The 13755-nt window shown below is 44.8% G+C and overlaps 1 protein-coding gene across 2 annotated transcripts in view; it reads right to left on the bottom strand.

Annotated features, from left to right (window-relative positions):
- The window catches only part of mef2b (myocyte enhancer factor 2b), a 151617-nt gene that overhangs the window by 114744 nt on the left and 23118 nt on the right, over positions 1-13755 (bottom strand). The window contains exon 1 of one of the 2 annotated variants that reach the window (XM_080212838.1): positions 13654-13682. The exons of the other annotated variant lie outside the window; for it this stretch is intronic. The gene's annotated coding sequence lies outside the window, so the exon portion shown is untranslated. Of the gene's footprint in view, positions 1-13653; positions 13683-13755 lie in introns of those variants that run through there. 2 annotated transcript variants of the gene reach the window in all.

Raw genomic sequence — 13755 nt, 5'->3', positions numbered from 1 at the left:
CCCAACATTTGGCACCCTTTTTAGTCAAAAATCTGCCTTAGAAAATATTCAATGGCCCTGCCTCCACTGCTGTCTGTCCACGCTAGCCAATCTTCTATCCACGCTAACAATCAGAGAGTTCCAAAGACTCATGACCCTCAAGAGAAAGGGATTTTTCCTCATCTCTGTTTTAAATGGAATACTGCTTATATTTAAACGGTGCCCCCGAGTTCTAGTTTCTCCCACAAGGGAAACATCCTCTCAATATCCACTCTACCAAGTCCCCTCAGGATTTTATATGTTTCAATAAGTTCACCTCATTCTTCTAAACTCCAATGAATACTGTCCCAACCTATTCGTCCTTTCCTCTTAGGATAAAACCCTCGTTCTGGAAATCAGTTGAGTGAACCTTCCCAGAACTGCTTCTAATGCCAATATGTCCTTTCTTAAATCAGGAGATCAAAATTCTACACAGTACTCCAGATGTGGTCTCATTAGTACCCTGTACAACAGCAGCAATGATGTGGAGATGCTGGCATTGGACTGGGGTAAACACAGTAAGAAGTCTGGCAACACCTGGTGTTGTCAGACAACAGCAGCAAGGCATCCTTACTTCTGTATGAACATAAGAACATATGAATGAGGAGCAGGACTAGGCCACTTGGCCCCTCGAGCACGCTCGGCCATTCAATAAGATCACGGCTGATCTCAAGTTCACGTTCCTGCTTACGCTGATAACCTTTCAACACCTTTCTTTTCAAGAATCCATCTATTCCTCCCTTACAGACATTCAAAGACTGCCTCAACTGCCTTGAGGAAGAGACTTCCAAAGTCTCACAACCCTCCAACAAAAAAAAGCAGTTTTCCTCATCTTTATCCTAAATGGGCGACTACTTATTTTTAAACTGTGGCTCCCAGTTCCAGATTCTCCCAGAAGATGAAACATCTTCTCCACATTCACTCTGTCAGGCCTCCCTCAGGATCTTACATGTTTCAATCAAGTTGCCTCTTACTCTTCTAAACTGTATAAATGGATACAGGGCCTACCCTGCCCAATAATCTCTCCTCATAAGACAAGCTGTCTATTCTAGGTATTAAACTAGTAAACCTTCTCTGAACTGCTTCCAATACATCTACATCTTTACTTAATTAAGGAGACCAGTGCTATGTGCAGTACTCCAGATGTGGCCTCACCGATGCCCTGCATAACTGAAGGATAACATCTCCAACCCTTGTATTCTATTTGCCTCGCAATAAGCAATAATATTCTATTAACTTTGCTGATTACTTGCAGTGCCTGTATTCTAACCTTTTGCGATTCCTGCATTAAAACACTCAGATTGCTCAGCACTTCAAACCTCTGAGATCTCACACTGTGTAGAAAATATGCTTCTTTTTATCCACCCTGCCAAAATGGACAAACAACCTCATATTTTCCCATAATATCCTCCATTTGCCAGATCTTTGCCCACTCACCTAACCTATCTTTATCCTCTTGTAGCCTCCTTAGTGCTCTTCACAAATTACTTTCCTAGCTATCATTTATCATCAGCAACCATACCATCCGTCCCTTCAACCAAGTCCTTTATATAAATGGTAAAGAATTTGTGCCCCAGCACTGATTCCTGTGGCACATCACTTGTCTCATCCTGCTGACCACAAAATGACCCATTTAAATTGACTCTGCTTCATGTTAGCTAGCCAATCTTCTACCCACGCTAACAATCTTGCATACATGATGAGCTTCCATTTTCCACAATAATCTTTGATATGACACCTTACCAAATGCCTTCTGAAAACTTAAATGCAGTACATCTACCAGTTCCCCTTTATCCACAGCTCCCATTACTTCTGCAAAGAAGGTGTGGTACAGTGGCTAGCATTGCTGCCTCACAGTGCCAGGGACCTAGGTTCGATTCGCAGCTTGGGTCACTGTCTGTGCGGAGTTTGCATGTTCTTCCTCCCGTGTCAGTGTGTGTTTCCTCTGAGTACTCCAGTTTCCTTCCACAGTCTGAAAGAGGTGCTGGTTACATGCATTAGCCATGCTAAATTCTCCCTCAGTGTACCTGAACAGGCGCCAGAGTGTGGCAATTAGGGGATTTTCGCAGTAACTTCATTGCAGTGTTCATGTAATTACTTGTGTCACTAATAAATCAACTCAAACTTAAAGAACTCCAATAAATTAGTTACACATGATTTCCCTCTCACAAAACCATTGACTCTGCCCGATTACCTCAAATTTATTCAAGTACGTTGTTAATCTTAAATAATAGCTTCTTGCATTTTCCAATGACAAATGTTAACTTAACTGGTCTTTAATTTCCAGCTTTCTGTCTCCCTCTCTTTTTGAATAAAGGAGTTACGTTGTTATGTTTCAATCGATTGGAACATTCCATAAATCTAGTGAATGTTAGAAAGTTAAAATCAATGCATCAAATATCTCACTAGCCACATCTTTTCAGACTCTAGGTTGAAGTCCATCAGTGCCATCTGGTAATTATCACTTCCCTTGTGATTGCAATCTCTTGAAGTCCTCCTTCCCTTCCTGATTTACAGCTATTTCTTTGATCTTACTTGAATCCTCTATAGCGAAAACCTATACAAAATACTTGTTCAATCTACGTAGAATTTCCTTAACTTCCATTAATAAATCCCCAGATTTACTTTCTATAGAACCAACACTCACTTTGTTAACTCACTATTGAAACTCTTACTATCTTTATATTTCTAGCTAGATTTAGCTTTCCCTCATATACTATTTTCCCCTCCTTATTAGTCTTTTTGTCATCCTTTGCTGTTTTTACATTCTGTTCAATCGTCTGACCTGCCACCCGTTTTTGCACAATTACACGGTTTTTTCTTTAAATTTGACACTATCTTTAACTTTTTTAGTTAACCACAGATAGTGGGTCCTCTCTTTGGAATTTTCCTTTCTCGTTGGAATATATCTATTCTGTGCATTCTGAAATATTCTCTCAAACATCTGCCACTAAATCGCTATTGACCTATCCCTTAACCTAAATTACCAGTTCAATTCCGCTAGCACTACTTTCATGCCCTCATAATTGCCCTTAATTAAGTTTATAATATTAGTCTTAGACCCACTCTTCTTTCCCTCAAATTGAATGTAAAATTCAATCATATTATAATCACAGCTACCTAAGGGTATCTTTATATGAGGTCATTAATTAATCTTGTCTCATTGCACATTGCCAGATCTATTAAAACCTGCGCTCTGGTTGCCTCTAAAGCATGCTAGTCTAAGAAATTGTCTCAAAAACACACTTAGGAACTCATCTTCCAGACTACATTTGTCAATCTGTTTCATCCAAACCATATGTAGATTAAAATCACCATGATTACAGAATCACAGAATCATTGAATCATAGAATAGTACAGTGCAGAAGAGGCCCTTCGGCCCACTGAGTCTGCACTGATGCATGTAAGGCCTTGGCCTGCCCACCTAATCCCACTTGCCAGCACTTGGCCCATAGCCTTGAAGTTATGGTGTGCCAAATACTCATCCAGGTATTTTTTAAAGGATGTGAGGCATCCTGCCTCCACCACCCTTCCAGGCAGCGCATTCCAGACAATCACCACCCTCTGGGTTGAAAGGTTTTTCCTCAAAACCCATCTAAACCCCTCATCCCTCACTTTAACTTATGTCCCTTCGTAACTGACCCTTCAACTTAGGGAAACAGCTGTTCTCTATCCACTCCGTCCATGCCCCTCATAATTTTGAGCACCTCAATCAGGTTGCCCCTTCTCTGCTCCAACAAAAACAACCTAAGCCTCACTTCATAATTTAAACATTCCATCCCAGGCAGCAGCCTGGTGAACATCCTCTGCACCCCCTCCAGCACAATCACATCCTTCCTATAATGTGGTGAACAGAATTGCTCACAGTACTCCAGCTGTGGCCTCACCGAAGTTCTATACAACTCCACCATGACTTCTCTGCTTTTGTAATCTATATCCCCATTAATAATGGCTACAGTGCCAACTGCCTTTTGCACCATGCTATTTACCAGCCTTTTTGCCTTCAGAGGTCTATGGACAAACACACCAAGGTCCCTTTTACTAGAGATTACCAGACTACCTCTGTCACAATCCTCAATCATTCCATTCTGTGTACTCTGTCCTACAGTGTGGTTACTATTAGACAGCCTATAAGTTACTCCCTTTAGTGACCTCCGACCTTTACTATTTCTCACCTCTATCCAGCTGTTTCTACATCTTGACTTTTAGAAGCAAGGTCATCCCTCTCGATTATACTGTCATCCTTAGATAACAGAGCTACCCCTCCACCTTTTCCTAGCACCTGTCCTTCCAAAATAACATATATCCTGAACACTCAGGTCCCAGCCTTTGTCATCTTATAGCCATATCTCCGTAATAGCTATCAGATCAGACATATCTATTTCAATCTGAGCATTCAATTCATTTATTTAGTTACAAATGCTATATGTATTCAGATACAGAACCTTCAACTCTGTCTTTCAGCCATTTTCGCAATCTCTGGCCTCATCTGCTGCTGCACTCTTAAGTTTGTCCATACTGTCCCTCCTGCAATCTTCTATTGCCACCTCATTTTCTTGCTCTCGTTAATTGAGCACATCTTCCCACACCTGATACCTTTACTTCGCTACTTAAGCCTGCGCTCTACTGTCCTAGTTATAAAACTCACCTGAACACTAGTCCAATATGATTCAGGTGAAGACCATCCCAATGATACAGCATTCATTTTACTCAGTACCTCATGAATCAAAACCCATTTCTCACACATAATCTTAAAGACACACATTTCGCTCTCTAATCTTATTTCAGAAGACTAAGGAAATTTGGCATGTCAGCTACGACTCTCACCAACTTTTACAGATGCACCATGGAAAGCATTCTTTCTGGTTGTATCATAGCTTGGTGTTGCTCCTGTTCTGCCCAAGACTGCAAGGAGCTACAAAAGATTGTGAATGTAGCCCAATCTATGATGCAAACCAGCCTCCCATCCATTGACTCTGTCTACCCTTCCTGCTGCCTCAGCAAAGCAGCCAGCATAATTAAGGACTCCACGCACCCCAGACATTCTCCCTTCCACCTTTTTCCATTGAGAAAAAGATACAAAAGTCTGAGGTCAGGTACCAATCAACTCAAGAACAGCTTTTTCCCTGCTGCTGTCAGACTTTTGAATGGCCCTACCTTGCATTAAGTTGATCTTTCTCTACACTCTAGCAATGACTGTAACACTACATTATGCACTCTGTCGTTTCTTTCTCTATGAATGGTATGCTTTGTTTGTACAGCATGCAAGAAACAAAACTTTTCATTGTATATTCATACATGTGACAATAATAAATCAAATCAAATCAAAAATCAAATCAAAGTCGTGAACGTTGGTCCTTTAGAGGATGAGAAAGGGGAGCTAGTGGTAGGGGATGGGGATATGGCTAAGGTCTTGAATAACTTTTTTGTTTCTGTCTTCACGGAGGAGGACGTGAATAATTTGCCGGGTGTTAGCGATGGAAAGGTGGTAGGAATGGAGGGTCTTAATGACATTACTGTTACTAGAGAGGTGGTGCTCGACAGACTGGAGGGGCTGATTGTGGACAAGTCCCCAGGACCGGATGGAATGCATCCGAGGGTTCTGAAAGAAATGGCGGAGGTGATAGTGGATGCCTTGGTGGTTATTTTCCAGACGTCGCTGGATTCCGGGGAAGTGCCGGAAGATTGGAAAACGGCTAATGTTACGCCGTTGTTTAAGAAGGGTGCCAGGCAAAAGGCGGGGAATTATAGGCCGGTTAGTTTAACGTCTGTGGTAGGTAAAATGTTAGAATCCGTCATTAAGCAGGAAATTGCGAGGCATCTTGAAGGGAATTGCTTGATAGGGCGGACGCAACACGGTTTCATTAAAGGGAAGTCGTGTCTGACAAATTTACTGGAGTTCTATGAGGATGTGTCTAGGGCAGTGGATAGAGGAGAGCCGGTGGATGTGGTCTTTCTGGATTTTCAGAAGGCGTTTGACAAGGTACCTCACAAGAGGTTATTGCAGAAGGTCAGGGGACATGGAGTTGGGGGTAGGGTGTTAGCGTGGATAGAGGATTGGTTGTCAAATAGGAGGCAGAGAGTGGGGGTCAATGGGTGCTATTCGGATTGGCGGTTGGTGACTAGTGGGGTGCCCCAGGGGTCGGTGCTGGGGCCTCAGCTATTTACCATTTACATAGATGATCTGGAGGAGGGAACCGAGTGCAGGGTGTCGAAATTTGCTGATGACACCAAGATTGGGGGAAAGGCAAATTGTGCGGAGGGTGTGGAGAGTCTGCAGAAGGATCTAGATAGGCTGGGCGAATGGGCCAGGAAATGGCAAATGGAATTTAATGTTGGCAAGTGTGAGGTGGTCCACTTTGGTAGGAAGAATGGTAGGAAGGACTATTACTTACGTGGCGAAAAACTGCAGCAGGCGACGGTGCAGAGGGACCTCGGGGTCCTTGTGCATGAGTCGCAAAAACCCAGCTTGCAGGTGCAGCAGGTGGTCAGGAAGGCAAATGGGATGCTGGCCTTCATAGCGAGGGGGATTGAATATAAAAGTAGGGAGGTCTTGCTGCAGCTGTATAGGGCATTGGTGAGGCCGCAGCTGGAGTACTGTGTGCAGTTTTGGGCGCCGCACCTGCGCAAGGATATTTTGGCCCTGGAGGGAGTGCAGAGGAGGTTTACTAGGCTGATACCGGAGTTGAGGGGATTGAGCTATGAGGAGAGGCTGAATAAACTAGGCTTGTACTCGTTAGAGTTTAGAAGAATGAGGGGAGATCTCATTGAGACGTATAAGATGATGAATGGGATGGATAGGATAGAGGTGGAGAGACTCTTCCCGCTCAAAAAAGACAGTAGGACTAGGGGGCACAGCCTCAAGATAAAGGGGAGGCGGTTTAGAACGGAGTTGAGGAGGAACTTCTTCACTCAAAGGGTGGTGAATCTCTGGAATTCTCTGCCCGTTGAAGTGGTGGAGGCTGCCTCGCTAAATATTTTTAAGAAGCGGGTTGATGGGTTCTTGATAAGAGAGGGGATTAAGGGTTATGGGGAGAGGGCGGGAAAGTGGAACTGAGCCACAACAGATCAGCCATGATCTTATTGAATGGCGGGGCAGGCTCGAAGGGCTAGATGGCCTACTCCTGCTCCTATTTCTTATGTTCTTATGTTCTTATGTCTTTTAATTTACCCCTTGGATGCTCATACCCCCTAAGCAGATCCTCCTCCCCAGTCCTACCGACACTGTTGGTACTTCCATGGACAATAACCACTGGATCTTCCCCTCCTACTGCAAGTCCCTCCCCAGCACAGAGCAGATGTCCGAACCCAGGCACTGGGCAGTTGTCTGGACTCTCATTCTTCGTTTCAAGAACCCATGTCTATCCCCTTACCAATACTGTCTCCTGCTACAAACATTTTCCCACTTTCTCCTCCTACTTGAATGGTCTCCTGTAACACGTTGTCATTTCCTCTCAGAGAATTGAGCACAAAATCTAGGCTGACAATTTAGTGTGGAATGAGCGGAGTGCTGCAATGTTGGAGGAGACATTTTTTTGGATGGGAATTTAAACACTGCGTCACCGTGTACTGTGCTAACCACTGTGCACAGTGGCACAGTGATTAATACTGCTGCCTCACAGCTCCAGGGACCCGAGTTCAATTCCCAGCTTGGGTCACTGTCTATGCGGAGACTGCACATTCTCCCCGTGACTGTATGGGTTTCCTCTGGGGGCTCCGGTTTCCTCTCAGTCTGAAAGACGTGCTGGTTAGGTGAATTGGCCATGCTAAATTATGCCTCAGTGTACCTGAACAGGTGCCGGAGTGTGGCGACTAGGGGATTTTCACAGTAACTTCACTGCAGTGTTAATGTAAGTCTACTTGAGACAATAATAAAGAAACTTTTAAAAAGTTTAAAGCTTTAAACCAAGTGCCCCTCCACAATCTCAGGTGATACTTTAAGATCCCATGGTGCTATTTTGCTAAGGCACCCTCCCGGTGAATAATATTTATCTACCAAACCAACCCAACAAAAAAAATCAGATTATCCTGTTACAATAAAATGGCTGTTTGTGGGATCTTGCTGTGCACCAATTGGGCTGCTGTGTTTCCCACATTAACACGGTTACTAGACTTCAAAGTACTTCATTGGATGTAAAAAGCTTAAGGCGTCCTGAGTTAAGGAAAGGAGTTACACAAATTCAAGTCTTTTCCTTTGAGTAGAGCAAAGGGGGTCCCAACCTTCGCAAAGAGTCCCACAAGTCAAACTCCACTGCTTCCCAGAATCAAGTGCTTTTGTGAAGAAGGGCAGGGATTTGAATAGCGATGATGGTTTCCTCCATGTAGGACCATTGCAGTTATCAACAACAGGCACATTTAGTCTGCTGCAAGTCTTTGTGTCCAAGACTCAACAGCAACAAATACTTGACTGCATGTGACCCCACAGACAGCTGAGTAAAAACCATGACCTTCAACATAAACAGATTCAGTTCCAATCCTGGAACAGAAGTATGCAAAACACCATGTTTTACATGTGCCCTTTACACCTTAGCAATGGTCAAATGCACATCAATACCTCCAGAGTGTTTAACTCCATTAGGTTTCAGATTGAACTTAACTTCTGAAGGCCCTTATATCGAGGCACCATGAAATGCTGATCAGCTGGATCATTGTGTGACATTCTGTGCATCACACTTTAGGAAGAGATTTTGAAGATTGAGAGCTGATCTAATTGAAACATTCATGATTACAAAATGACTTGACACTGAGGGACTGTTAAAACTAAAGTTTAGATATTAGTCACAAGTAAGGCTTATATTAACACTGCAATGAAGTGACTGTGAAATTCCCCTGGGTCGCCACAGTCTAGTGTCCGCTCGGGTCAATGCACCTAACCTGCATGTCTTTCGGACTGTGGGAGGAAACCGGAGCATCTGGAGGAAATCCACGCAGACATGGGGAGAACATGCAAATTCCACACAGACAGTGACCCAAGCCAGGAATTGAACCTGGGTCCCTGGTGCTATGAGGCAGCAGTGCTAACCACTGTGCTGCCATGTCACCCTATTTATTAGTGTTACAATTTTCCACTGGGTCGGTGGGGGTGGGCAGTGGGAAATGATACAGTTTCAGGATAAGGGGCCCATCATTCAGGACTGAGAGAAAGACAAATGACTTTGTTCTAAAGGTTGCTAATCTTTGGAATTCCCTATGCCAAAGGGCTGGGGATGCTCTATCATTGAATATATTTGAGGTTGGCACAGGCAGATTTCCCATCTCTTGAGGATTAAGGGATGTGGGGAGCAGGGGGGAAAGTGGGACTGAAGCACAAGATCAGCTGTGATCATTGACAGTAGGGGAGTGGGTTTGACTATCTGTGTGGCCTCCTCCTGCTCCTTAAGTCAAGGCCTTGGAAAGAGTGCAGAGGAGATCGCCCAGATTGGAGCCGGGCTCTTTGTTCAGCTTATACCCAATGGTCCTGTTTTTTGCCGGTCTGTCCCCTATAAGAAACCGAACGTTTTTGTGTCTGGGATTTTTATTTTGAAATGCCCAGCAATCTGAGAACTATAATTGAATATTATATTCTTTATCTTCATTCGTTGACAGTAATGTGATTTATTTGTATGGGGTCTGGGCATCACCAAGTCCGGAGGTCATTAATCGACAACGTAAGTCATGTTGAGGCTGTCCATTTGGTAAGGTGTTCGTTGTGCTGACTCTCTCCCAACCCTTCTATTCATGCAGTGTGATTCCAGTCCTGGACCCAATGGATGTTGTCTTGTCCAGTGGAATGGCAAATCCGCTGCAGAATTTGGGGGATCCCTATGTGCACCTTCTTCAAGGTAATACACAGATGGGATCTCTCAACATGGATGCTGGGAGGTAGCTGGTATTTGTAGGGGATTTCCGGGGAGGGTGCCAGTATTCGCAAGGGGTCCCCGGATGATGCCTTAGTATTTACGGGGGGGGGGGGCCTAGCGAGTACATCAATATTTGCAGGATGCCCAGGGAGGGAGCCGTATTTTGTTTATTAGTGTCACAAGTAGGCTTACATTAGCATTGCAATGAAGTTACTGTGAAAATCCCCTAGTTGCCATACTCTGGTGTCTGTTCAGGTACACTGAGGTAGAATTTAGCATGGCCAATGCACCCTAACCAGCACATCTTTTGGACTGTGGGAGGAAACTGGAGCACCCAGAGGAAACCCACGCAGACATGGGGAAAATGTGCAGACTCCACACAGACAGTGACCCAAGCCGGGAATCAAACCCGGGGCTTTGGCACTGTGAGGCAGCAGTGCTAACCACTGTGTCGCCCCTATAGGCTGTCCCTGGGCAGTGTGTCAATACTTAGAGGGGGCCCTGGTTGCATGCCATACTTTATGAAATCACTGGGAATTTGTCAGTATTTGCAGGGGATCTCAGGAATCGTGTAAGCTCTTGCAGGGACCAGGTAGAAGTGAGTCAATATTTAGTCCTAAAAATAATTTGAACTTTAGTTTAAGTCCTCATTAGCATTTTAATAGTGAATGTACAATAAGCTTTAGCCAACGTCAATTTTTTATTTAGTTAACCAGTACAGTAGTGATCAACTCTCAGTATCACCTATTCTATTCTCATCCTGTACATAGGCAAGACAAGCAATGATAAGATTAACGCCCCTCGGTGATAGCCACCTTGGACAGAGCACAGCATCAAGACTGCCAGTCAAGTAACTGCAAAGGAATTAGAGAACAGTAACAGGTTTGCCTTCTATTGATTGCAAAAAGACTGGAGTATAAAAGTAGAGAAGCGTTGTTGCATTTGTGTAGGGTGTTGGTGAGACCACATCTGTAGTATTTGGTCTCCTTATTTGAGGAAGGATGTGGTGGCATTGGAGATGCTCGGAGGAGGTTCACCAGATTGATTCCAGGAATGAAAAGGTTGACGTATGAGGAAAGATTGAACAGTTTGGGTTTATACTCACTGGAGTTGAGAAAGGCGAGAGGGGATCTGATCAAGGCATAGAAAATACTAAAAGGGATTGATAAAGTAAGTGTAGACCAAATGTTTCCCTTGTGGCGCAATCTGAAACAAGAGGTCACAGGTATTGGTTGAGAAAACTGTGGTGAGGAGGAACTAGTTCTCGCAGAAGGTGGGGAATTTGTTGAACTCACTGTCCCATAGCGCGGTGAGGTCTGAATCATTGAATGGTTTCAAGAAGGAGATAGAAATATCTCTGATAAAAAAAATCAGATTAAAGGGATTTGGGGAACAGGTGGGGAGGTGGATTTGAGACCAGGAAGAGATCTGATTGAGTGGCAGAGCAGGCTCGAAGGGGTGAATTGCTGACTTCTGCTCCTAATTCCTATGTCCCTACCATCCTGGTAGTCACACAGTATAAAGCAATGGAGATTTTTACAAGTATAGCTGATTAATTTCTTGAGTTCTGCTGCCAAGTAAGGTTATGAATGGGCACAGGGGAGCAACTTATTTCAAAATTTAAAGCCCCTTTGATGGGCAATTTTCCTGGGCTACTGGCACTTTGCCCTCTCACCAGGTGTGGGGGCCACAACTTGCGGCAGTCTGGAGGTGAGTGGGTCAATTGGTGTTGGTGGCCTTTAATTGGACACTGAGCCTGGAGGAGACCAATCAGGAGGCTGTCTGCCTGTGGGAAACTTGCTGAGCTGTGATGAGTGCAGGCTTGAGTCCCCAGTTTTGTCCCAAAGTCATGATTCATTGAACGGCGCAGTAGACTCAATGGGCCCAAATGGCCTACTTCTGCTCCTACGCCTTATGATTCAACACACAAGGCCAGTGGTAAACTCCCACGCAATTAATCTGCAACAGATCCAGAGCCTAGGAACCGCCCCTCCCACCCACTGGAGGAGAGTTTTGGAAACCATTGACACGTAGGGTGGAATTTTACCGGCTCATCAGCCCAAGTTTTGCATGATCCTGCCTGAGGCCAACGGAGAATGCCGTTTTCCTAGCCGAGCCCGCCCCCGGAATCGGGACTGGCATGTCGGTAAAATTCCGGCCAAAGTCATCTGTTCTTCCCGAGCACACTACATTCACCACAGGTTGTGTGACCTCACCTCTGTGGGATACATGACAAAGAAAAATCAGCCCTCCCCGCCCTCCTCTACATTTGGGGATTCCCAAACTATAGCCCCTGGGCCAACATGGGCCTACAGAGTTCTACTTGGTCCTATGTCAGTGGATTTCGGGGTTTCATCCATTTATTTTGGTTGTAGAGGGGAGCCAGTTTCTGTAGCATTTCTACCAAAGTTACCTTGGGAGAACCTCTGCAGACAACTGCCCCCTTGATTTACCTATCACCTTTCACAACCTTAGAGCGTTCTGAAGTACTTTACAGCCACTGGAGTATGGTCTTCGGAGTATGGTCATTTTTTGTAACATAGGATACATGGCAATCAATTGCCCAGGGCAAGTTTCTAAAACAGCAATATGATAACAGCCAGCCAACCTTGAATTTTCCCTAGGAATGATGGTTTAGATACAGTGGCACAGTGATTAGCGATGCGCTATCTCACAGCACCAGGGACCTGGGTTCGACTCCGGCTTTGGGTAACTGTCAGTGTGGAGTTTGCACATTCGCCCCGAAACTGCGCAGGTTTCTTTCAGGTGCTCTGGTTTCCTCCTGCACTCCAAAAATGTGCAGGATGGGTGGACTGGCCATGCTAAATTATCTCTTAGTGTCCAAAGATGTGCAGGTTGGGTGGATTGGCCATGATAAATGTGTGGGGTTACGGGGATGGGCAGAGAGGCGGGCCTGGGTGGGATGGTCTTTTGGAGAGTCAGTGTAGACTCGATGGGCTGAATGGCCACTTACTGCACTGGAGGGATTCGATGGTTCTAAATATTGCTTGTGACACCGGGGTAAAATTCCCCTGCTCTACTTCGAAATGGTGGCTGTGAATCTTTGATATCTATCTGAGAGGGTAGAAGCAGCTTCTATTTAATGTCTCATCCATACCTTCAGGACAGGAGACAGCCTCCGGAGCATCCTGAATGTTCAGTTGTTATGGATACTGCTCAGCACAAAAGTGAGTCACACAAACCAGCGAAGTCCCAGATTCAATCTTCAACATCTCCCAGAATTCAAAGAATGTTAGCATGCAGCTGAAGACCTTTCAGCCCATCGAAACTGGCCCGGCTCTTTGGTAGAGTCAAATCAATCCCACTCCCTGAGCTCTTTCCCCGCAGCCCTGCAAATTATTCTGTTTGAAGAGTTTATCTAATCCCCCGTTTGGAAGTTATTGAATCTGTTTCCACTGCCCTTTCTTTTGCTGATTTGGCCAGAATAAGCTCAGGGGAAATTGTAGGAGTTAACTCGCTTCAGCCCACCCTGGGTGGAAATGCTTTTTAAAAAGTGAGGCAGGGAAGAAAAACGTTGTCTGCTGATTTAGACAATATTTATCTGACAGGTTCTCAAAACCACTTTTTTCTGTCAAAGAAGCAGGCTGCTACATTGCATTTGGGTGCCGGATTGCCGGATTCACTTGGTGACCTTCAGGAATAGGTTTGGGCTCAGTTTTAGCTGCCCTTGTCCCCTGGCCATACAGCCTGCCAACCCCACAGTTCAAGCTCAGAAACTGCAACGGCTGCGTTTCAACTGGGGGAACAAAAATCTTCCTCCAGGAGGTAAACTCACCCAACAGCCTCGTCCCGTTTTTCCAGAATCCTAACGCTGTAGAAGGATTTTCAACAACTTTGAAAAAATTGCCAGCTTACGCAACGATTTCAAAAGCAATAA

Source organism: Carcharhinus amblyrhynchos, chromosome 26 (assembly GCF_965287045.1).
Source record: "Carcharhinus amblyrhynchos chromosome 26, sCarAmb.v2.hapA, whole genome shotgun sequence".
Classification (NCBI taxonomy): Eukaryota; Metazoa; Chordata; class Chondrichthyes; order Carcharhiniformes; family Carcharhinidae; genus Carcharhinus; species Carcharhinus amblyrhynchos.
Note: the sequence above shows the minus strand (reverse complement) of the source record. Positions and strands in the feature narration are given on the sequence as shown.